The sequence below is a fragment of the Gobio gobio genome (genome assembly GCF_949357685.1).
Source record: "Gobio gobio genome assembly, chromosome: 23".
Taxonomy (NCBI): Eukaryota; Metazoa; Chordata; class Actinopteri; order Cypriniformes; family Gobionidae; genus Gobio; species Gobio gobio.
In genome coordinates this window covers 41,424,223-41,451,104 of record NC_137119.1, presented here as the reverse complement: position 1 = coordinate 41,451,104, position 26,882 = coordinate 41,424,223, and the positions used below count along the sequence as shown (strand labels likewise).

At 37.4% G+C, this 26,882-nt stretch overlaps 1 protein-coding gene across 7 annotated transcripts in view; it reads left to right on the top strand.

Moving 5' to 3' along the window:
- The window catches only part of slc12a7b (solute carrier family 12 member 7b), a 160,844-nt gene that overhangs the window by 57,801 nt on the left and 76,161 nt on the right, over nucleotides 1–26,882 (top strand). The window contains exon 1 of one of the 7 annotated variants that reach the window (XR_013815680.1): nucleotides 26,800–26,882. This exon is cut by the window's right edge and continues 114 nt beyond it. The exons of the other annotated variants lie outside the window; for them this stretch is intronic. The gene's annotated coding sequence lies outside the window, so the exon portion shown is untranslated. Of the gene's footprint in view, nucleotides 1–26,799 lie in introns of those variants that run through there. 7 annotated transcript variants of the gene reach the window in all.

Sequence of the window (26,882 nt, the reverse complement as noted above, 5' to 3'; positions counted from 1 at the left end):
TCGATAAACGCGCGAACAAATTTTACACAACGTTTGCAAAAACACACTTAAGGCAATATCTCCGCAACGCTTTATCGTGTTCAAACCAAACTTGGTACATGTCATCATAAGCATGACTTGAGGCTACATGCAGCGTTTCGGCGCTGTGCCACCTACTGGTCTGGAGATACGAAAAATGACTATTTTAGCTTTTCTTTGCTGAACCGTTTGTCCAAATATCATAAAAGGGGCCTCGTTAGATTCGGGACGTCATGCCGAGTCGAAGGATATCCAATTTTACCATATCGGCCATTTTGGCTGTCGCCCATCTTGAATTATGTGCTAAAATGCTGTATTTTATCAGCGCATGAACGGATTGTTGCAAAACTCGGTATGGGTCATCACCACGATACCCCAAAGTAGCCTGACAAGTTTCGAAACAGCGCCGCCTAGTGGAGATTTTTTTAAAAAAAGGCTCAGAACTTTGGGTGTGGTTGACGTATTTTCACGAGACTCATCTCATTAGACTCCTGAATCGTTGCCGAGTCCAACAATACCACACTTGCCAGGTTTCGCCGTATGGTTTGTGCACCGTTGTAATTTAGCGCTTAAAACTTTTTTGCCGATATCTTCAAAACCGCTAGTCCGATCGAGACGAAACCAGCGTCAGAAGTTCGGAAACATAGGTCGTTAGGCACGATCGCGAGCCCAAATGTCAAAATATTGATAGTAAGGGGTAGTAAAATCCAATCAAAGTCAGGTGTCAGGCTGAAACCCTATTGTAACTGTTCATTTTCCCATGATGCATCATTCTCCAGCTAAAACTGATCGGGCAGACCAAACCGTACGTCGTAGAGACTTGAAACTTGCAGGGATGGTAGTACTCACAACGACTACTGACGTCACCGAAGCACGCCCCGATCCGCCTGACGGGGGCGCTACAGCGATCAAAAGTACGAAACGGCGATCAAAAGTACGAAACGGCTCATAACTCCTCAACCGTAAGGCGTAGCCTCGAGTGCCTTATATCGCTGGAATCCTTGGCTCAAGGCGGACAAAATGCATGCCTCGGATTTGCTCGCCCTTCAGGCGCCAATTTCGAGATATTTTAGGTTTTTTGTAAAACCTACTTTTGCAAATTACTCCCAGGTTCTTTGCTTGATCAGAACCAAATCACTGCAAAAATGTTCTCTGGAGAGTGATTATCAATAATTTAAAAAAAAAAAAAACACATTTTGATTCATGGTCGCTAAGGGGAGCCAAAATGTTTGATGTAACCGGGACCTCTTTTACTAAAATGGCTATAACTTGTGAACTGAATGAGATATTTTCACCAAATTCAGGTCACATGTATGTGAGCTCAGTCTGAGATCACATGAAAAAAATCGCAACTATTAACCACTTGTTGGCGCTATAACAGGGGAAAAACACGTGAAAATGGCAATATGGGCACCCAAACATTAGTCAGATGACAATGGGCATTCATTGTCTTCATCCAGGTTGCCTTGATAGTCTATGAGGACACTGGCATATCTCAAAAAACTCTGTATACGTCATTGGCACAATGCCCTGAATGAGCATTCACCTCCTTAGACTCCTGAATCATTGCTGAATTCCAGTGATACCAAACATGCCAGGTTTCACCTTATGGTATGTGAAAAGGTGTATTTTAGCACCTAAAAAACCTTTGCGAATGTCTTCAAGACACATAACATAGGTCAATAGCTAAACAATAATGACCAAAAGCCAACATTTTGGAAGGAAGTGGCAACAAAAAAAATCCAATCAATGCAGCCAATTCTCTCTAAATATAAGTGGCTATAACTTTAAAATAAAATGAGATATTTACAACAAATTTTACACATATATTTTTGGGCACACTTTGAGGACACCTAAAAAAAACTGTGTTATAACTGTCAAAAAAAAACATATTTTTCCTTAGTTAAATTGCCTGTTTTGCCGTGAATGCTCTTTCCCATCTATGATCTAAGTTTATTTGTTTACTTGGATCCCCATTAGCCAGTACCTAGGCAGTGACTACTCTTCATGAGGTCCCAAAAAGTAAAAAATACAAAACTACATTAAAGCTGCAAGAGCAATGAAAGGGATCTCGCACCTATGCCAGGTGACCTTGGGGCTTTAGGAACACAGAGCACGGTGGCCAATATGCATTTAAGTATATAAAAATAGGAGGACTACATCAATCATTTGTATTTGCCACACTTCCTGCTACCGGGCTGTGTTCAGATCAGATGGTCGACCTGCACATGGACATGACCAATGCATCCCTGATATGTCTAAAGAGAGCCTGTCAACTAAACTCTGCCCTGTAAATGCTGCATCTAAATGACACCCTCATTAAACCCGTCTCCAGCACGACGACTCCAATCTATCGAATAATCTTACGAATATCTATTTATCTAATATGACTTCTGAACTGTAATTTTGCCAGAATTATAATCATACACTGTTTGTTCGTCGGCCAGAGGACAACTGGCACCCAAACTGGTTTCTCCCAAGGTTTCTTTTTCTCCATTCTGGCCTTGAAAGGAATTTTGGTTCCTTGCCACCGTTGCCTTTGGCTTGCTCAGTTGGGGACACCTACATTTCAACTATATTACCGTTCTGCCCGCATTGACACTATATGAAAATTGAAATTAGCTGGATAGTTAGATAGTTAGATAGTTAACACTGTGAAGCTACTTTGAAACAATTGGACTTGTTGAAAGCGCTATTTAAATAAAGGTGACTTGACCAGCTGGTGGCACTATGACTAACTAAAATTTTGCGGAAACATCAGACTTTGTCAGGATGCCACAGACAAAACTCAAACTCAAAACTCAGTTCAACGAAACTCAAGATCTTTGAAATTTTACATCACTAAGGCTTAAGATTACACTGACCAAATATGATTCTGGTTCAATCTTAATGAGGAGTTAATCACAGTTTACTGTTGCCCACAGGTGGCACTATAACTGACTAAATATTGGCATGTAGACCACCATCGGTGCTCGGGCCCTAATTAAATCAACAACAATAAAATTAAACATACAAATCCCATTAACAAATTCCATTAAATGTTCCTTCCTTGTAAAACTCATTTTATAATATCTGATAGTAAATCATTCCATATTTTCATTCCTCCAGATATTATAGTCCATTGTTGTGCAGTGGTTTTCAAAACAAAATACATGACTGTCTGCGCACAGTTTAAAACAGGAGGAAGATTATTGATAAAATAATGATGATGATAATAATAGTCCTAAACAACTTCCTTGAGGAACAGCACATTGCTCTTTAAAATCTGAATAACTTCCATAATAACATAAACAGTGACTATGTTTACATGGACAGCAGTAATCTAATTATTGCCCTTAATCTGAATAAGACAATAATCTGATTAAGGTGTTTACATGAGTTGATTTCAGAATATTCCGTTCATGTTCCCGTTTTACATATAGAACATAGCTCGATTAATGGCACGTCATTACGTCTCCTTGCCACTCGACGGCCAATCATAGTGCGACTTTCATGGGTCTGTTAAAATCATTAGGCTCAGGCAAACCGCTGTAACTTTAGGCTACCTGCGGGTGTCGCTGTCGGACAGTGTTCCTTTATAAAAATGAGTGATTTTTATACTTTTTAATGTAATATATATATATATATATATATATATATATATATATATATATATAGGCTACATTGTTTTATTTTTGTAATATTATATGTTGTGTCTTTCAGGTTTTTTTGAAGAGACACTGCCCATCTTGCCTCTTTCTTGACAGCCTACATTTCGATTAATAGCTTTGATTAATGATGAAAATTGAGGTTTCAAAATCGTGATTGTTTGGATTGTTTTTTTCTGCCGTCGAGCCACAGACGTTCACTGAATGGCCATATGGCTCGCGAGCCTAGAGGTTCTCGACCGCTGTTGTAAGCAGACAATTATGAATCTGAGATTACAGATACAAACTTATTGTATTTTACTTTTACAATGTACTTTTACATATTACAACACAAAGAAGAAAATATGGAGGAGGCCGTGTCAGAATGAGCAGTCAAGCAAGACACGCACCAGCCATAGCAACACGTCATGGCAACGACATTTCAAACTGACAGATACGTAAAAGATAAACGGGACATTTGAGTGCCTTGTTACTGTTTTGTACGCGCTGTTATATTAATTATAATTCAAATTCTGTTTTATTTGTCACAATATTATTGATGATTGTTGAGAGGGGCACTTTTGATACATTTTTAAAAAGGACAGGGGCTCGCGTTCCAAAGCCCTCCTCCGCTCTGCACTTGCCTGGTGTGTGTGTGTGTGTGTGTCCTGTCACAAAATGCGGCGAAAACTCCTACACGACGACGTTAATAGTTAGATTAAGGTGTATACATGTCTACAATGCACTTCGATAATGCGACTAAAATAGGCATACTCCACATGTCTTAATTCGATTTTTGTTTAAAGGTCCCATGGCATGAAATTTTCATTTTATGAGGTATTTCAACATTAATATGAGTTCCCCTAGCCTGAATATTGTCCCCAAGTGTATAGAAATGTTGATCGGTGTAAAACCGAGTTCTGGCTGTCTTTCTCTGCCTTTGAGAAAATGACAGGCCAGACGAGCCAATCCTGAAGTCTCCTGTTATGACATCAGAGCAGGAGCGGTTTCCTCCCTTTCCTCCGCCCAGAGAATCTGGCACGCCCTTGCAAGCGCTCGAGAGATCATTACTTGTGAACGAGTGAACGCTGGCAGTTTCTCAGTGTTTGGATGTACAAATGAAAACAGAAGTATTTCTTCAGTTCCTTCTGATCTGTGATCATTAATTTCTTATGTGTAGCTAATTATTTATTATTCGTGCACACACTGCGGCTTCTCTCCCGACAGAAAGGTGTTTTCTATCTTGTGAGTCAGTGTTTTTGTTCGTCCTCGTCGCGTCTATCTGTTCTTAAATGTGCGTACAGTCTTTTCTGCTCAACACCAGCAGAGTCACATCTGTAGAGATAAACCTCACACACGCCGAAGCTCGGCCTTCAACATCCCCGACCCCCAGTACTGCATCTGGCCCACAGCGGAGGCACCAAACGCGGCGTGAGATTAAGCAGAAGGGGGCAAGCGTGAGGGTATCCGGCTAGGCTAGCCAGCTTTCCCCACAATAAACTGGATTACATTCGATTACTGCTGCTGTGTCTTTGTTTGCGCTGTGTAAGTTACTCAATGCGCGTCACTGACGCTTTTCATATGATTGGAACATATCTAGAAATAATGCTATACTCAACACTTACTAACTCGTTCATCTCGCTGTAATGGTACATTGCATGTGTTACAAAGTTGGTAGAATAATGATGAAGAGGACTCGGTGTGACTGGGACTCGTGTTTATTCAGAACTCTCAGATACAAACACAATAAACTCGCGCTGACAGACAGCGCTCTCATAACTCAGTAGTTACTATAAATAACTTTGTTAGCAATCGCTCCGTCTCCGTGATGTCCGGTTTGCGAACGAATCATTCTTTTGAATCGGTTCTTTTTAGTGAACCGAACCAGTTCACCAAATCGGACTGAATCGTTCTAAACGGTTCGCGTCTCGAGTCAGCGCTGATCCACATGAGTGACAGCCCCTCCGACTAGAAATAAACGAATAACCTGAAGTATATGCTAGTAACTACAACAGTTCACCCTGAACTGAGACATGCTGAGAGAACTGATGAGAAGTGAACACAGGTCCATCCGTCTCTGGCAGACTCGTGCCTGCTCGTGCCTCGTTAAACCACGCCCCCTCCCTCCGCAAAGATGTCAGCCAATCACAACAGTGGGCGTTTTTACTGAAGTCTCACAGCAGACACGCCTCTTGAAGCAGGGCATTCAGCCACAGGGCAAACAGCAGTATAGAAAAAATGCCTTTTATTTCTAAATTATGACATTTTATGATGTAAAAATCATACTAACAATATAAGTACACCTCAGGAAACACTATAAAATAATAGAAAAATGCCATGCCATGGGACCTTTAATTCAAGTATGGCTTTAACCAGATTAAGGTAATTAGAAATCACTGTTTACATGGTAGATTCTTAATCAGAGTATGGTCTTAATCAGATTAATATCAGAGTATTGTTGTCCATGTAAACGTAGTCATTGTCACATATTAAACAATCAATTTATCCAGCAATAATTTATGATCCATTACATAAAATGCTGAGCTAAAATCTAACGATACAGCTTCTACTAAGTTATTATCATCAATTTGTGCTCATACTACTCCCTAATATTGATCTGTAATTCATATTTAGACATTATAAAATCACTATTATAACATTTACAATCACATTTTGTAAAATGCATCACTTCCTTTCTATTGAAGTATTGGTATTGACAATTGTGCCACATGATGAGTAATGTGAAACCTGAAAAAAACTTGCAGTAAACATTTTGTTCCCACCATATATTTCACATATCTGTATCTACAACAAAATGTGTGTTTTTGTGTGTGAGCATGTTTAGTCTGTATAAAATATTATTGTTTAAGCCTATTGTTTAAGTATTATTGTTTAAGTATTCATTTTCCGCCATATTTTGTGATCTCAGCAATACATTTTAGGTTGACATAGGGTTGACAAAACTCAGTATGGGTCATCACCACGATGACCTGAGGTAGCTTGAGAGGTTTAAAAACAGCACCACCTAGTGGAGATTGCCCCTCCCAAATGCTTATAACTTTGGTTGTGGTTGACTTGTTTTCATAGGAGTAACTTTTTTTTGTCTCCTGAATCCTTGCCAAGTCCAACGATACCAGACTTGCCAGATTTCGCAGCATGGTGACTTAGCGCTAAAAAAACATTAGCGGATATCTTCGAATGCTAGTCTGACCAAGACGAAACCAGCGTCAGAAGTTCTGAAACATAGGTCGAAAGCCAAGTGTTAATACCCAAATGTCAAAATATTGACATTAAGGGGAAGTAAAATCCAATCAAAGTCAGGTGTCAGTAATTTTTTATGTGTTTTTTCATATAAATGTCTATAACTCAAAAACAAAATGAGATATTTTCACCAAAATCGACACACATATGTATGGGCTCACTCCGAGGACACATAAAAAATGGTGGTATCATATCTCTTGGTGGCACAATAATAGAAAAAACATGAAATACAGGATTATGAAAAAAATTAATTCTAGGCCTTTGTTTAAATTACGCTTTGGAGTATAATTACGAAACTCGTTATGTGTTCGAGTTCTGCACCATGCCCTGAAGGTATTCAAAAGGTTTCAGGGCAGCGCCACCTTGTGGTCAAAATGTATAACAAGATATACAAAAAGGCTAATAACTTTTGAATAAATTTGTCTATAATAATGAAACTGGTTATAATACATTCCTTGGCTACTGCTGAGAACAGAAATATAAATGTTGCCATACTTGGTCAAACTTCCTCTCCTCCATCTTGCTATTTGTTAAAAAACTACTTCTTCAAACTCTCCTAGGCCGTTTGTCCGATTTTCACCAAAATTTAATCGTATCATCTTCAGGCTGTGCCAAGAAAATATTATGGATTTTGCGTTTATAGGCAAAACCGTTTTCCTATATCGCTGCGACGAATTTGAGGCATGATGCCAAAATGACTCTTGAGGCTGTATCTCTGCAATGCTTTGACATATTGGCATCAAACTTTGCATGTGTCATTGTTCCCTTATTCTGACCACACCACATCAATTTCGTAACTGTGCCACCTATTGGTCAAAAGTGATAAACCATTAAATTATATTATTAGTGACTCTATATATGATATTTCAGCCATTTTGCCTAATCTTCTTAAACTGTATAATTGTTCATTGTTGCAGTTGGTCTGACACTCTCAGACTACAATGCATTTTCAGCCTATTGCCTAAAATCATCTTAAAACGTGATTAATTGCTCATTGCTGCAGTTGATCTGACACTGCCAGCCATTTTGGCATGTCTTGTCTTCTTCTTTGCGCTTGGCCCCGGTATTGCTGCTTGCAGCTATATTTATTATTCATCTTCTTCTTCTTCTTCTTCTTCTTCTTCTTCCGCCACAAAGTCTATGGCAGCCCATAGAACCGTATGGTAAAAAGTTGTGAAATTTGGCCCACTAATAGAGGACAGTCTGAAATGTCACCGTAGCAAATTTGGAGTCTCAAACTCAATCCCTCTAGCGCCACCATCAGTCCAAAATTTGACTCATGTTTATGCTAATAACTTTTGAACCATAAGGGCTAGAAACAAAATTCTTTTTTCCTCTGATTCCTTGGCTCAAGACAATTCGATTGCACCCTATGACGTCATTTTCCGTCATAAAAATTTTCCCGCCATTTTTAATTGTCCGAAAAACCTACTTTTACAATCTCGTCCTAGACGGTTCATCCGATTTGCACGAAAATTGAACCAGATGATCTTCAGACCATGCTGACAAAAAATCTTGCAAATCAAGTTGATTCGTCAAATCATTTGCGATAAACGCGCAAACAAATTTTACGTAGCGGTTGCAAAAACACTCTTAAGGCAATATCTCCGCAACGCTTTATCGTATTCAAACCAAACTGGGTACATGTCATCACAAGCATGACTTGAGGCAACATACAGCGTTTCGGCGCAGCGCCACCTACTGGTCCGGAGATACGAAAAATTGCTATTTTTGCTTATAACTTCTGAACTGTTTGTCCAAAAATCATAAAAGTGGTCTCGTTACATTCAGGACGGCATGCCGAGTCGTCTGATATTCAATTTTACCATATCGGCCATTTTGGCTGTCGGCCATTTTGAATTTTGTCAAAAAATGCTATATTTTACAAATGCATTAGTATATTGTTACTAAACTCGGTATGTGACTTCCTTGCTATGCCCTGAAGGTACTCAAAAAGTTTTAGGGCAGTGCCACCTTGTGGTCAAAAGATATAACAAACTTGACAAAAATGCTAATAACTTTTGATTAAATTAGCCTAGTATATTGAAACTGGTCATAATAGAGTCATTGGCTCATGCCGATTCAATTGCATCCTATGATGTCATTTTCGGTCATGATAATTTCCCCGCCATTTTTAATTTTCCAAAAAACCTACTTTTACGAACTCGTCCTAGACGGTTTGTCCGATTTGCACGAAAATTGAACCAGATCATCTTCAGACCATGCTGACAAAAAATCTTGCAAATCAAGTTGATTTGTCAAATCGTTTTCGATAAACGCGCACACAAATTTTGCGTAGCGGTTGCAAAAACACTCATAAGCCTATATCTCCACAACGCTTTATCGTATTCAAACCAATCTTGGTATATGTCATCACAAGCATGACCTGAAGCAACATGCAGCGTTTCGGCGCAGCGCCACCTACTGGTCTGAAGATACAAAAAATGGCTATTTTTGCTTATAACTTTTGAACTCTTTGTCCAAAAATCATGTCTTCCGCACCATGCTTTGAAGGTACTCAAAACGTTTTGGGGCAGTGCCACCTTGTGGTCAGAGGTTATAACAAAATTTACAAACATGCTAATAACTTTTGATTAAATTAGCCTAGTTTAATGAAACTGGTCATAATACAGTATAATAATGCTCATGCCGAGAACAGAGATACTAATTTTTCCATATTTGGTCAAACATCCTGTCCTCAATGTTCTTATTTGATCAAAACCTACTTTTTCAAACTCATCCTAGACCGTTTGTCCAATTTCCACCAAAATCGAATCGTATCATCTTCAGACTGTGTCAACAAAAAGTTAGGGATTTTGCATCAATACATGAAACCGTTTTTGTAAACCGCAGCGACGAAGTTGAGCCATTATGCCAAAATTACTCTTGAGGCTGTATCTCTGCAATGCTTTGACATATTGGCATCAAACTTTGCATGTGTCATTGTTCCCTTATTCTGACCACACCACATCAATTTCGTATCTGTGCCACCTATTGGTCAAAAGTGATAAACCATAAACTTACATTATCAGTGACTCAATATATGAAGAGTTTCGTTGCAAAACGAGATATATCCATTTTGAGAAATGTTGGTTATTTGACATTATTATTTAAGACATCAACAGTCAAGTTCATTCACAATTTTTTGTACATTAAACTATTACTTGAGCTCAGTGAAGGCCGGGACACAATATTCTTCAAATCCAGGATATTTTTTATTTAATTTTATGTCCATAAATAAGTCAAAAACCATGCCAAAATGCAACATATTTATCTTAACATTGTCAAACATCTTAAATTGGTTAAAAAAACAATACATCATAAATATATGGAATAGTATATACAAAGATTGATTAATAATAATACGATTCCGAGTTATTTTTTGGTCAGAACATACACAACATAACGTTTTTTTTTTTTTTTTTGCAAAACGCTATATATCCACCTTAGGCTATATTCTACTACTGTAATACCATTAAGAAAAGCTAGTGAATCAATGTTTTGTGTGTGTGTGTGTGTTTGTGTGTGTGTGTGTGTGTGTGTGTGTGTGTGTGTGTGTGTGTGTGTGTGTGTGTGTGTGTGTGTGTGTGTGTGTGTGTGTGTGTGTGTGTGTGTGTGTGTGTGTCGGCATGACAGACCAACATTACTCGCAGTCGCACGATGACAACAATTAATCTTTGGATGTTTTCCCTCCCCTGAATGCCTTGCCCGTTTGTCTTCTCCCTTTGATGATTTTCTTAAGATGCCTTGCTCTTTCTCCCAACAGCAGCTGGAATGACCGGCTCCAATCCGTCATCGAAATCCATAACGTTAGCTTGACTCTGAAGCTTTGATTCTCTGACTGACAGACAGCTGTTGATCAGTGACGTAGCCTACGTGACTGACAGCTCGCCTACAGTATAAACTGGTAAACGTTTTTTAGTTAGCCTATTGAATCCTCTTTTTAAAAATATGTTTTTTTGTTTTGATATTATCGTTAAATCACTGAGCAAACTCGGAGCACTTCACCGGCGGTGACTCTCTCCTCGCGTGACATCCTGAGCTTGCGCGGCATCCTGAACGTTCTATATCGCACTTTGTAAAGAAACTGGGCTGGCGGATATCGCGTTTTGTGAAAAAATACATTTTGTAGTTGGCTTAAAATGTACATTTTCAAATCTTATTAATGGCAGCAATTCACACATAGATTAAGGTACATCTAAACAGTGATTTCCAATAATAAAATCCAAATGTCAAAAAATGGCGTTTATCGCGTTTTGCAACCAAACTCTTCATATGATATTTCAGCCATTTTGCCTAATCTTCTTAAACTGTATAATTGTTAATTGTTGCAGTTGGTCTGACACTCTCAGACTACAATGCATTTTCAGCCTTTTGCTTAAAATCATCTTAAAACGTGATTAATTGCTCATTGCTCCAGTTGATCTGACACTGCCAGCCATTTTGGCATGTCTTGTCTTCTTCTTTGCGCTTGGCCCCGGTATTGCTGCTTGCAGCTATATTTATTATTATTAGGGGCCAAGCACCGAAGGTGCGAAGGCACCTATTGAAACCGTTCCCGTTCCTATTATTATTATTATTAGGGGCCAAGCACCGAAGGTGCGAAGGCACCTATTGAAACCGTTCCCGTTCTTATTATTATTATTCATCTTCTTCTTCTTCTTCTTCTTCTTCTTCTTCTTCCGCCACGAAGTCTATGGCAGCCCATAGAACCGTATGGTAAAAAGTTGTGAAATTTGGCACACTAATAGAGGACAGTCTGAATTGTCACCGTAGCAAATTTGGAGTCTCAAACTCAATCCCTCTAGCGCCACCATCAGTCCAAAATTTGACTCATGTTTATGCTAATAACTTTTGAACCATAAGGGCTAGAAACAAAATTCTTTTTTCCTCTGATTCCTTGGCTAAAGACGATTTGATTGCACCCTATGACGTCATTTTCCGTCATAAAAATTTTCCCGCCATTTTGAATTTTCCGAAAAACCTACTTTTACGAACTCGTCCTAGACGGTTCATCCGATTTGCACGAAAATTGAACCAGATCATCTTCAGACCATGCTGACAAAAAATCTTGCAAATCAAGTTGATTCGTCAAATCATTTGCGATAAACGCGCAAACAAATTTTACGTAGCGGTTGCAAAAACACACTTAAGGCAATATCTCTGCAACGCTTTATCGTATTCAAACCAAACTTGGTACATGTCATCACAATCATGACTTGAGGCAACATACAGCGTTTCGGCGCAGCGCCACCTACTGGTCCGGAGATACGAAAAATTGCTATTTTTGCTTATAACTTCTGATCTGTTTGTCCAAAAATCATAAAAGTGGTCTCGTTACATTCAGGACGGCATGCCGAGTCGTCTGATATTCAATTTTACCATATCGGCCATTTTGGCTGTCGGCCATTTTGAATTTTGTCAAAAAATGCTATATTTTACAAATGCATTAGTGTATTGTTACTAAACTCGGTAGGTGACTTCCTTGCTATGCCCTGAAGGTACTCAAAAAGTTTTAGGGCAGTGCCACCTTGTGGTCAAAAGATATAACAAACTTGACAAAAATGCTAATAACTTTTGATTAAATTAGCCTAGTATATTGAAACTGGTCATAATAGAGTCATTGGCTCATGCCGATTCAATTGCAACCTATGATGTCATTTTCGGTCATGATAATTTCCCCGCCATTTTTAATTTTCCAAAAAACCTACTTTTACGAACTCGTCCTAGACGGTTTGTCCGATTTGCACGAAAATTTAACCAGATCATCTTCAGACCATGCTGACAAAAAATCTTGCAAATCAAGTTGATTTGTCAAATCGTTTTCGATAAACGCGCACACAAATTTTGCGTAGCGGTTGCAAAAACACTCATAAGCCTATATCTCCACAACGCTTTATCGTATTCAAACCAATCTTGGTACATGTCATCACAATCATGACTTGAGGCAACATACAGCGTTTCGGCGCAGCGCCACCTACTGGTCCGGAGATACGAAAAATTGCTATTTTTGCTTATAACTTCTGATCTGTTTGTCCAAAAATCATAAAAGTGGTCTCGTTACATTCAGGACGGCATGCCGAGTCGTCTGATATTCAATTTTACCATATCGGCCATTTTGGCTGTCGGCCATTTTGAATTTTGTCAAAAAATGCTATATTTTACAAATGCATTAGTGTATTGTTACTAAACTCGGTAGGTGACTTCCTTGCTATGCCCTGAAGGTACTCAAAAAGTTTTAGGGCAGTGCCACCTTGTGGTCAAAAGATATAACAAACTTGACAAAAATGCTAATAACTTTTGATTAAATTAGCCTAGTATATTGAAACTGGTCATAATAGAGTCATTGGCACATGCCGATTCAATTGCAACCTATGATGTCATTTTCGGTCATGATAATTTCCCCGCCATTTTTAATTTTCCAAAAAACCTACTTTTACGAACTCGTCCTAGACGGTTTGTCCGATTTGCACGAAAATTTAACCAGATCATCTTCAGACCATGCTGACAAAAAATCTTGCAAATCAAGTTGATTTGTCAAATCGTTTTCGATAAACGCGCACACAAATTTTGCGTAGCGGTTGCAAAAACACTCATAAGCCTATATCTCCACAACGCTTTATCGTATTCAAACCAATCTTGGTATATGTCATCACAAGCATGACCTGAGGCAACATGCAGCGATTCGGCGCAGCGCCACCTACTGGTCCGGAGATACAAAAAATGGCTATTTTTGCTTATAACTTTTGAACTGTTTGTCCAAAAATCATGTCTTCCGCACCATGCTTTGAAGGTACTCAAAACGTTTTGGGGCAGTGCCACCTTGTGGTCAGAGTTTATAACAAAATTTACAAACATGCTAATAACTTTTGATTAAATTAGCCTAGTTTAATGAAACTGGTCATAATACAGTCATTGGCTCATGCCGAGAACAGAGATACTAATTTTTCCATATTTGGTCAAACATCCTGTCCTCAATGTTCTTATTTGATCAAAACCTACTTTTTCAAACTCATCCTAGACCGTTTGTCCAATTTCCACCAAAATCGAATCGTATCATCTTCAGACTGTGTCAACAAAAAGTTAGGGATTTTGCATCAATAGATGAAACCGTTTTTGTAAACCGCAGTGACGAAGTTGAGCCATTATGCCAAAATGACTCTTGAGGCTGTATCTCTGCAATGCTTTGACATATTGGCATCAAACTTTGCATGTGTCATTGTTCCCTTATTCTGACCACACCACATACATTTCGTAACTGTGCCACCTATTGGTCAAAAGTGATAAACCATTAACTTATATTATCAGTGACTCTATATATGATATTTCAGCCATTTTGCCTAATCTTCTTAAACTGTATAATTGTTAATTGCTGCAGTTGGTCTGACACTCTCAGACTACAATGCATTTTCAGCCTTTTGCTTAAAATCATCTTAAAACGTGATTAATTTCTCATTGCTGCAGTTGATCTGACACTGCCAGCCATTTTGGCATGTCTTGTCTTCTTCTTTGCGCTTGGCCCCGGTATTGCTGCTTGCAGCTATATTTCATCTTCTTCTTCTTCCGCCACGAAGTCTATGGCAGCCCATAGAACCGTATGGTAAAAAGTTATGAAATTTGGCACACTAATAGAGGACAGTCTGAAATGTCACCATAGCAAATTTTGAGTCTCTAACTCAATCCCTCTAGCGCCACCATCAGTCCAAAATTAGACTCATGTTTATGCTAATAACTTTTGAACCATAAGGGCTAGAAACGAAATTCTTTTTTCCTCTGATTCCTTGGCTCAAGACATTTCGATTGCACCCTATGACGTCATTTTCCGTCATAATAATTTTCCCGCCATTTTTAATTAACCGAAAAACCTACTTTTGCGAACTCGTCCTAGACGGTTCATCCGATTTGCACGAAAATTGAACCAGATCATCTTCAGACCATGCTGACAAAAAATCTTGCAAATCAAGTTGATTCGTCAAATCATTTGCGATAAACGCGCAAACAAATTTTATGTAGCGGTTGCAAAAGCACTCTTAAGGCAATATCTCCGCAACGCTTTATCGTATTCAAACCAAACTTGGTACATGTCATCACAAGCATGACTTGAGGCAACATGCAGTGTTTCGGCGCAGCGCCACCTACTGGTCCGGAGATACAAAAAATGGCTGTTTTTGCTTATAACTTTTGAACCGTTTGTCCAAAAATCATAAAAGTGGTCTCGTTAGATTCAGGACGGCATGCCGAGTCGTCTGATATTCAATTTTACCATATCGCCCATTTTGGCTGTCGGCCATTTTGAATTATGTGCTAAAATGCTATATTTTACAAATGCATTAGTGTATTGTTACTAAACTCGGTATGTGACTTCCACTCCATGCCCTGAAGGTACTCAAAAAGTTTTGGGGCAGTGCCACCTTGTGGTCAAAAGTTATAACAAACTTGACAAAAATGCTAATAACTTTTGATTTAATTAGCTTAGTATAATGAAACTGGTCATAATACATTCATTGGCTCATGCCGATTCAATTGCATCCTATGACGTCATTTTCGGTCATGATAATTTCCCCGCCATATTTAATTTTCCAAAAAACCTACTTTTGCGAACTCGTCCTAGACGGTTTGTCCGATTTGCACGAAAATTGAACCAGATCATCTTCAGACCATGCTGACAAAAAATCTTGCAAATCAAGTTGATTCGTCAAATCGTTTTTGATAAACGTGCACACAAATTTTACGTAGCGGTTGCAAAAACACTCATAAGGCAATATCTCCGCAACGCTTTATCGTATTCAAACCAAACTTGGTACATGTCATCACAAGCATGACTTGAGGCAACATGCAGTGTTTCGGCGCAGCGCCACCTACTGGTCCGGAGATACAAAAAATGGCTGTTTTTGCTTATAACTTTTGAACTGTTTGTCCAAAAATCATATCTTCCGCACCATGCTTTGAAGGTACTCAAAACGTTTTGGGGCAGTGCCACCTTGTGGTCAGAGGTTATAACAAAATTTACAAACATGCTAATAACTTTTGATTAAATTAGCCTAGTTTAATTAAACTGGTCATAATACAGTCATTGGCTCATGCCGAGAACAGAGATACTATTTTTTCCATATTTGGTCAAACATCCTGTCCTCAATGTTCTTATTTGATCAAAACCTACTTTTTCAAACTCATCCTAGACCGTTTGTCCAATTTCCACCAAAATCGAATCGTATCATCTTCAGACTGTGTCAACAAAAAGTTAGGGATTTTGCATCAATAGATGAAACCGTTTTTGTAAACCGCAACGACGAAGTTGAGCCATTATGCCAAAATGACTCTTGAGGCTGTATCTCTGCAATGCTTTGACATATTGGCATCAAACTTTGCATGTGTCATTGTTCCCTTATTCTGACCACACCACATCAATTTCGTATCTGTGCCACCTATTGGTCAAAAGTGATAAACCATTAACTTACATTATCAGTGACTCAATATATGATATTTCAGCCATTTTGCCTAATCTTCTTAACTTCTTAACCCGCATCGGATCGTGGACGGGGGGGTTGACGGAAGTGGGGGGGTGTGTACTTTTATTTACTTTTGTTTTATACAAAATATTCAATCAACTATCACAAACTATGCATCATTTGAAAGCTAAAACACTCAAGATTCATGTTCTGAACTTGTTTTTGCAATAAATACACCAGAGAGGAAAGGGTTAAATGAAACGCTAAAGGACCATCCATGTAAACATTAGCATAATATCAGCGTTACTCATCTTTCATCTCCTGTCGTTCAGATCAGATCGGACGAATCCAATAAACACCCGCATACATCTCTGTGTAAGAGTCCATTCTTCAAAATGCATCCCACTTTTTAATCCAAAACAACGAAAAAATAGGGAAAAAACTAAAAATCCTCCGTTGTTTGCAAGAGAGTTTTGAGTTAGCGTGATCAATCATGTCCATTTTCAATGAAATATCGATTCTATTCCGTGTCTGGCAAACTCCCCCTGCAAGAATAGCTTCTCCCACGTATTTTAAGCCCTCCCTCGTCTCTCTCCTTCAATCAGAGACTCTTCTGGGATGCATCATATAGAGGAAGTGCCTTACAGGCTTGGTGAGCTGTCAATCATTGCGCCCATGGTTTTCGTTGGATAAAGGCACTCGGTGCCCAGCCAATGCCTTTCCAACAAAGGTTTGATTGATGGACTTAGTAACCAATCAAAAGGCATTATCTTGCGCAGTTTGCGTAAGTAGGCTTTGGTGAATACTGTTTTTGCGCGCTGGCTGCGCGTTCTCCATGGCCAGCTGCAGTGGAGCGCGCTGTCTCTCACAGACGCTTCCCATCAGCTAAATGAGTTTTTTACACTTTGTAATCTCTGTAAATAGTTGCTTTAGTTTTTCAGTAACTGTTTATCCATTATAATTAGTAGTATATTGCAGTTTATTGCAGATTTATTTGAATGAAAAACTACTCTTTACAATAGCAAATGTTCTGAAATAAATGGCCTTTTTGAAATGACGCCTAGACTTTTCTTGACATAAAAGCTCACAGAAGCCACATTACTGAGAGAATCATCCTCATATTTGAATCATGACATGATTAGACATTCAGTTTTATATTTAAGTTATTTTCAGGCTCTTAACATTAAATTATAATATTTTTTTCCCTAAGTGAAAACAAAAAACAAAAAACGTGAGTCACTTACATGTATATTTACATGTATATTACTCTGTTCCCATATTACTTTGAGTTATTATGACTCTTGGGTAGCAATATTTCAAGTGTCTAGTTTAAAATAAGACCAGGTTTATGAATATAGACCATAGGGTTTAAGAGCTGCAGACATTTTCATTTGGGTATATCGTTTTCAAAGAATTCCTAAAAAATGGGGCGCTTGTTAAGAATTGTTAATTGTTGCAGTTGGTCTGACACTCTCAGACTACAATGCATTTTCAGCCTTTTGCTTCAAATCATCTTAAAACGTGATTAATTGCTCATTGCTCCTGTTGATCTGACACTGCCAGCCATTTTGGCATGTCTTGTCTTCTTCTTTGCGCTTGGCCCCGGTATTGCTGCTTGCAGCTATATTTATTATTCATCTTCTTCTTCTTCTTCCGCCACGAAGTCTATGGCAGCCCATAGAACCGTATGGTAAAAAGTTGTGAAATTTGGCACACTAATAGAGGACAGTCTGAAATGTCACCGTAGCAAATTTGGAGTCTCAAACTCAATCCCTCTAGCGCCACCATCAGTCCAAAATTTGACTCATGTTTATGCTAATAACTTTTGAACCATAAGGGCTAGAAACAAAATTCTTTTTTCCTCTGATTCCTTGGCTCAAGACGATTCCATTGCACTCTATGACGTCATTTTCCGTCATAAAAATTTTGCCGCCATTTTGAATTTTCCGAAAAACCTACTTTTACGAACTCGTCCTAGACGGTTCATCCGATTTGCACGAAAATTGAACCAGATCATCTTCAGACCATGCTGACAAAAAATCTTGCAAATCAAGTTGATTCGTCAAATCATTTGCGATAAACGCGCAAACAAATTTTACGTAGCGGTTGCAAAAACACTCTTAAGGCAATATCTCCGCAACGCTTTATCGTATTCAAACCAAACTTGGTACATGTCATCACAAGCATGACTTGAGGCAACATACAGCGTTTCGGCGCAGCGCCACCTACTGGTCCGGAGATACGAAAAATTGCAATTTTTGCTTATAACTTCTGAACTGTTTGTCCAAAAATCATAAATGTGGTCTCGTTACATTCACGACGGCATGCCGAGTCGTCTGATATTCAATTTTACCATATCGGCCATTTTGGCTGTCGGCCATTTTGAATTTTGTCAAAAAATGCTATATTTTACAAATGCATTAGTATATTGTTACTAAACTCGGTATGTGACTTCCTTGCTATGCCCTGAAGGTACTCAAAAAGTTTTAGGGCAGTGCCACCTTGTGGTCAAAAGATATAACAAACTTGACAAAAATGCTAATAACTTTTGATTAAATTAGCCTAGTATATTGAAACTGGTCATAATAGAGTCATTGGCTCATGCCGATTCAATTGCAACCTATGATGTCATTTTCGGTCATGATAATTTCCCCGCCATTTTTAATTTTCAAAAAAACCTACTTTTACGAACTCGTCCTAGACGGTTTGTCCGATTTGCACGAAAATTGAACCAGATCATCTTCAGACCATGCTGACAAAAAATCTTGCAAATCAAGTTGATTTGTCAAATCGTTTTCGATAAACGCGCACACAAATTTTGCGTAGCGGTTGCAAAAACACTCATAAGCCTCTATCTCCACAACGCTTTATCGTATTCAAACCAATCTTGGTATATGTCATCACAAGCATGACCTGAAGCAACATGCAGCGTTTCGGGGCAGCGCCACCTACTGGTCCGGAGATACAAAAAATGGCTATTTTTGCTTATAACTTTTGAACTGTTTGTCCAAAAATCATGTCTTCCGCACCATGCTTTGAAGGTACTCAAAACGTTTTGGGGCAGTGCCACCTTGTGGTCAGAGGTTATAACAAAATTTACAAACATGCTAATAACTTTTGATTAAATTAGCCTAGTTTAATGAAACTGGTCATAATACAGTCATTGGCTCATGCCGAGAACAGAGATACTAATTTTTCCATATTTGGTCAAACATCCTGTCCTCAATGTTCTTATTTGATCAAAACCTACTTTTTCAAACTCATCCTAGACCGTTTGTCCAATTTCCACCAAAATCGAATCGTATCATCTTCAGACTGTGTCAACAAAAAGTTAGGGATTTTGCATCAATAGATGAAACCGTTTTTGTAAACCGCAGCGACGAAGTTGAGCCATTATGCCAAAATTACTCTTGAGGCTGTATCTCTGCAATGCTTTGACATATTGGCATCAAACTTTGCATGTGTCATTGTTCCCTTATTCTGACCACACCACATCAATTTCGTATCTGTGCCACCTATTGGTCAAAAGTGATAAACCATTAACTTACATTATCAGTGACTCAATATATGATATTTCAGCCATTTTGCCTAATCTTCTTAAACTGTATAATTGTTAATTGTTGCAGTTGGTCTGACACTCTCAGACTACAATGCATTTTCAGCCTTTTGCTTAAAATCATCTTAAAACGTGATTAATTGCTCATTGCTCCAGTTGATCTGACACTGCCAGCCATTTTGGCATGTCTTGTCTTCTTCTTTGCGCTTGGCCCCGGTATTGCTGCTTGCAGCTATATTTCATCTTCTTCTTCTTCTTCTTCCGCCACGAAGTCTATGGCAGCCCATAGAACCGTATGGTAAAAAGTTATGAAATTTGGCACACTAATAGAGGACAGTCTGAAATGTCACCATAGCAAATTTTGAGTCTCTAACTCAATCCCTCTAGCGCCACCATCAGTCCAAAATTAGACTCATGTTTATGCTAATAACTTTTGAACCATAAGGGCTAGAAACGAAATTCTTTTTTCCTCTGATTCCTTGGCTCAAGACAATTCGATTGCACCCTATGACGTCATTTTCCGTCATAATAATTTTCCCGCCATTTTTAATTAACCGAAAAACCTACTTTTGCGAACTCGTCCTAGACGGTTCATCCGATTTGCACGAAAATTGAACCAGATCATCTTCAGACCATGCTGACAAAAAATCTTGCAAATCAAGTTGATTCGTCAAATCATTTGCGAAAAACGCGCAAACAAATTTTACGTAGCGGTTGCAAAAGCACTCTTAAGGCAATATCTCCGCAACGCTTTATCGTATTCAAACCAAACTTGGTACATGTCATCACAAGCATGACTTGAGGCTACATGCAGTGTTTCGGCGCAGCGCCACCTACTGGTCCGGAGATACAAAAAATGGCTGTTTTTGCTTATACCATTTGAACCGTTTGTCCAAAAATCATAAAAGTAGTCTCGTTAGATTCAGGACGGCATGCCGAGTCGTCTGATATTCAATTTTACCATATCGGCCATTTTGGCTGTCGGCCATTTTGAATTATGTGCTAAAATGCTATATTTTACAAATGCATTAGTGTATTGTTACTAAACTCGGTATGTGACTTCCACTCCATGCCCTGAAGGTACTCAAAAAATTTTGGGGCAGTGCCACCTTGTGGTCAAAAGTTATAACAAACTTGACAAAAATGCTAATAACTTTTGATTTAATTAGTTTAGTATAATGAAACTGGTCATAATACATTCATTGGCTCATGCCGATTCAATTGCATCCTATGACGTCATTTTCGGTCATGATAATTTCCCCACCATATTTAATTTTCCAAAAAACCTACTTTTGCGAACTCGTCCTAGACGGTTTGTCCGATTTGCACGAAAATTGAACCAGATCATCTTCAGACCATGCTGACAAAAAATCTTGCAAATCAAGTTGATTCGTCAAATCATTTGCGATAAACGCGCAAACAAATTTTACGTAGCGGTTGCAAAAACACACTTAAGGCAATATCTCCGCAACGCTTTATCGTATTCAAACCAAACTTGGTACATATCATCACAAGCATGACTTGAGGCAACATAAAGCGTTTCGGCGCAGCGCCACCTACTGGTCCGGAGATACGAAAAATGGCTATTTTTGCTTATAACTTCTGAACTGTTTGTCCAAAAATCATAAAAGTGGTCTCGTTACATTCAGGACGGCATGCCGAGTCGTCTGATATTCAATTTTACCATATCGGCCATTTTGGCTGTCGGCCATTTTGAATTTTGTCAAAAAATGCTATATTTTACAAATGCATTAGTATATTGTTACTAAACTCGGTATGTGACTTCCATGCTATGCCCTGAAGGTACTCAAAAAGTTTTAGGGCAGTGCCACCTTGTGGTCAAAAGATATAACAAACTTGACAAAAATGCTAATAACTTTTGATTAAATTAGCCTAGTATATTGAAACTGGTCATAATACATTTATTGGCTCATGCCGAGAACATAGATACTAATTTTGCCATATTTGGTCAAACATCCTGTCCTCAATGTTCTTATTTGATCAAAACCTACTTTTTCAAACTCATCCTAGACCGTTTATCCAATTTCCACCAAAATCGAATCGTATCATCTTCAGACTATGTCAACAAAAAGTTAGGGATTTTGCATCAATAGATGAAACCGTTTTTGTAAACCGCAGTGACGAAGTTGAGCCATGATGCCAAAATGACTCTTGAGGCTGTATCTCTGCAATGCTTTGACATATTGGCATCAAACTTTGCATGTGTCATTGTTCCCTTATTCTGACTACACCACATCAATTTCGTAACTGTGCCACCTATTGGTCAAAAGTGATAAACCATTAACTTATATTATCAGTGACTCTATATATGATATTTCAGCCATTTTGCCTAATCTTCTTAAACTGTATAATTGTTAATTGTTGCAGTTGGTCTGACACTCTCAGACTACAATGCATTTTTCAGCCTTTTGCCTAAAATCATCTTAAAACGTGATTAATTGCTCATTGCTCCAGTTGATCTGACACTGCCAGCCATTTTGGCATGTCTTGTCTTCTTCTTTGCGCTTGGCCCCGGTATTGCTGCTTGCAGCTATATTTATTATTATTATTATTATTATTATTATTATTATTATTATTATTATTATTATTATTATAAATGTTGTTGTTAAATAATCATAATATATCAATTTACTATTATTGCTTAATTATTATTACTATTGCTATAACTATTTTATATATATATATATATATATATATATATATATATATATATATATATATATATATATATATATATATATATTATTTGCAATAATAATCATTATTATTATTATCATCACTTTATTAATAGCATTAATACAAATTACTACTATTTTTACTGTTGTTTGTTACTATTATTATTGTTGTTGTTTTGTTAATAGTAATAGTAATATTATTATTATATTATATTATATTATATTATATTATATCATATTATATTATATTATATTATATTATATTATATTATATTATATTATATTATATTATATTATATTATATTATATTATATTATATTATATTATTATTTATTATATTATATTATATTATATTATTATTTATTATATTATATTATTATTATTATTTATTATATTAATACAATTATAAAACATTATTGTTTTTATAATTGTTAATAATATTATTCTTTTTAATAATAGTAATAATAATAATTATTATTTTTATTTTATAAATATGAATAAAACATACTATTATTGTTGTTTTTTGCTATTGTTATGGCTATTGTTGTTTTGTACATAATAATAATAATAATAATAATAATAATAATAATAATAATAATAATAATAATAATAATACAATTATATAATATTAATATTATTATCATTATTATTATTAACCTATTATTATTAATAATATTATATGAATAATACTTATATAATATTAGTTTTTATTATTGTTACTATTATTATTGTTGTGTTTTGTTAATAATAATATTTATTATTATTGTTATTGCTATTAATTATATGTATTTTATTATATTAATAAAAATATAAAATACAATTGTTTTATAATTGTTGTTTTTAATAATAGTAATAGCAACAATTATTATTATTTTATAAATATTAATAAAATTAACTTTTTTATTCATGTATTATTTTTATGATTATCATTGTTTTGTTCATAATAATAAAAGTATATAATGTTATTGTTGTTATTATTATTTATTATAATTTTTTATATTAAATTTATATTATAATATTAATAGTAATATGATATAATATAATTTTTGTTAATTATTATTACTTTTATAATTGTTTTGAAATTAAATAATAATAATAATAATAACAATATTATATGAACAAATATAATATAAATTTTTATATTATTATTTATATTATAATATTAATAGTAAAATGATATAATATAATTTGTGTTAATTATTGTTACTTTTATAATTGTTTTGAAATTAAATAATAATAACAATATTATATGAACAAAATGTACTATTATTGTTGTTTTGTTTATATTAATAACAACATTAAAATAGTTTAATATTGTTATTATTTATATTATTATATTATTAAAATATAGTTTTTATTATTGTTACTAGTATTATTGTTTTAATAACAATAATAATGATGATAATAATAATGATAAAAGTTATTATTATTATATGACCCCTTTAGATGGATTTATTTCTACACACATAGATGGAATATCTATTTGTTGGCAGTTTTGATGATCATATAGATTATCTTTGATCAAAAAAGTAATCAGACATGTTTTAAATCCTGATTTGATGTGGTTTATGTCGTGCTGATGCAGTGTTGCTGTGAGATGTAATTTCAAAGCCTGATGAAATGCAGCGGTTCACACTCATAAAGCTGAAGACACACGGGGGGTTTGTGTGTGAAGTGGTCTTGAGCGCGGCCGGCCCACGCAATCCCAGCATGCTCTGTTGCGTAAGCAGCGCTCCTTACCTGAAGCTTTACTGGCTCACAGCCCAGCCGTCTGACCACCGCCAGCAAACCCCAGCCCTCAGTTCAACACGTCAGACTTTTTATGTGTACATTTGCGAAGAGTTCACTTTTTTTGTCCCTGGGTTTAAACCAGGGTTCGTGTCTGTTTCCCACACTCTAACATCTGCAACCTCCCTCATTTTTAGGTCAGTGTCGTGAATGAAAGGTTTGTGTCATGCGTGGGCCTTCCCGCTTTATAAAAAGGACAGGATTTGGTTAATCTGGTTAAGTGATTACTGCCCAGTTCACAAGCTGATGAAGAGTCAGACCAGCAAATAATGCGGGAGGCGTACAGTCAGTTCCTGCAATGAAGCAATGAGATACGAGATACTGTGACTGTAGCTAAAGACACGACACACAGCGGACAGACGACACCGATCAGACATAACATTATGACCACCTTCCTAATATTGTGTTGGTCCCCCTTTTGCTGCCCAAACAGCCCTGACCCGTCGAGGCACGGACTCAACTAGACCCCTGAACGTGTGCTGTGGTATCTGGCCCCAAGATGTTAGCAGCAGATCATTTAAGTCCTGTAAGTTGCAAGGTGGTCTAGCCATCACAATCTGGCCCTTGTCAGACTTGCACAAATCCTTACGCTTGCCCATTTTTCCTGCTTCTAACACATCAACTCTGAGGACAAAATGTTCACTTGCTGCCTAATATATCCCACCCACTAACAGGTGATGAAGAGATCATCATAATGTTATGCCTGATCGGTGTACACTCACCTAAAGGATTATTAGGAACACCTGTTCAATTTCTCATTAATGCAATTATCTAATCAACCAATCACATGGCAGTTGCTTCAATGCATTTAGGGGTGTGGTCCTGGTCAAGACAATCTCCTGAACTCCACACTGAATGTCGGAATGGGAAAGAAAGGGGATTTAAGCAATTTTGAGCGTGGCATGGTTGTTGGTCTGAGTATTTCACAATCTGCTCAGTTACTGGGATTTTCACGCACAACCATTTCTAGGGTTTACAAAGAATGGTGTGAAAAGGGAAAAGCATCCAGTATGCGGCAGTCCTGTGGGAGAAAATGCCTTGTTGATGTTAGAGGTCAGAGGAGAATGGGTCGACTGATTCAAGCTGATAGAAGAGCAACTTTGACTGAAATAACCACTCGTTACAACCGAGGTATGCAGCAAAGCATTTGTGAAGCCACAACACGCACAACCTTGAGGCGGATGGGCTACAACAGCAGAAGACCCCACCGGGTACCACTCATCTCCACTACAAATAGGAAAAAGAGGCGACAATTTGCACAAGCTCACCAAAATTGTTCAGTTGAAGACTGGAAAAATGTTGCCTGGTCTGATGAGTCTGGATTTCTGTTGAGACATTCAGATGGTAGAGTCAGAATTTGGCGTAAACAGAATGAGAACATGGATCCATCATGCCTTGATCCCACTGTGCAGGCTGGTGGTGGTGGTGTAATGGTGTGGGGGATGTTTTCTTGGCACACTTTAGGCCCCTTAGTGCCAATTGGGCATGGTTTAAATGCCACGGCCTACCTGAGCATTGTTTCTGACCATGTCCATCCCTTTATGAGCACCATGTCCCCATCCTCTGATGGCTACTTCCAGCAGGATAATGCAGCGTCACAAAGCTCCAATCATTTCAAATTGGTTTCTTGAACATGACAATGAGTTCACTGAACTAAAATGGCCGCCACAGTCACCAGATCTCAACCCAATAGAGCATCTTTGGGATGTGGTGGAACGGGAGCTTCGTGCCCTGGATGTGCATCCCACAAATCTCCATCAACAGAAAGATGCTCTCCTATCAATATGGGCCAACACTTCTAAAGAATGCTTTCAGCACCTTGTTGAATCAATGCCACGTAGAATTAAAGCAGTTCTGAAGGCGAAAGGGGGTCAAACACAGTATTAGTGTGTGTTCCTAACAATCCTTTAGGTGAGTGTGTATAATAACCATTTAGTTTGTAAGGCAAAACGATTATTAAAATAATGAAAAACTTTATTAACCTAAAATCTTAATGTTGATTTACCAATGAATTACCAATTTTCATTACTAAATAAATCAATATTTTAACGAATTTAATACGTTATTTAATGTGATATATAATGAATTATTTATTCATCACATAATTTGATTTATTTTTAGGTACATTTTTGTTACTTTTGTGTGATGAACATTGAGTGGCAACCCAACACATGCCAGTGTATATTATATTTCTCGCTCCGTTGTATGGAATATGCTTTTTAGAAAGTGAAATATTTTTTCGGATGTGTTTACACTCATACTGACCGTAGCTTTAGTGTGGTGGAATGCCATCTCTCTCTCTCTCTCTCCATCAATCACTTTCCTACCTTTCTATCCCTTTATCCCTCGCTCTCTCTCTCTCTGTGTGTCTCTCCGCTCCTCCCCCGTGTCTGGGTGAGTGGTTTAGATCAGGGATCAAGCGCTCGGGGACTGATGTCTGTGCGTTTTATTGGCACCGCGACAGGCGCTGATCATCAGAGCACACCAT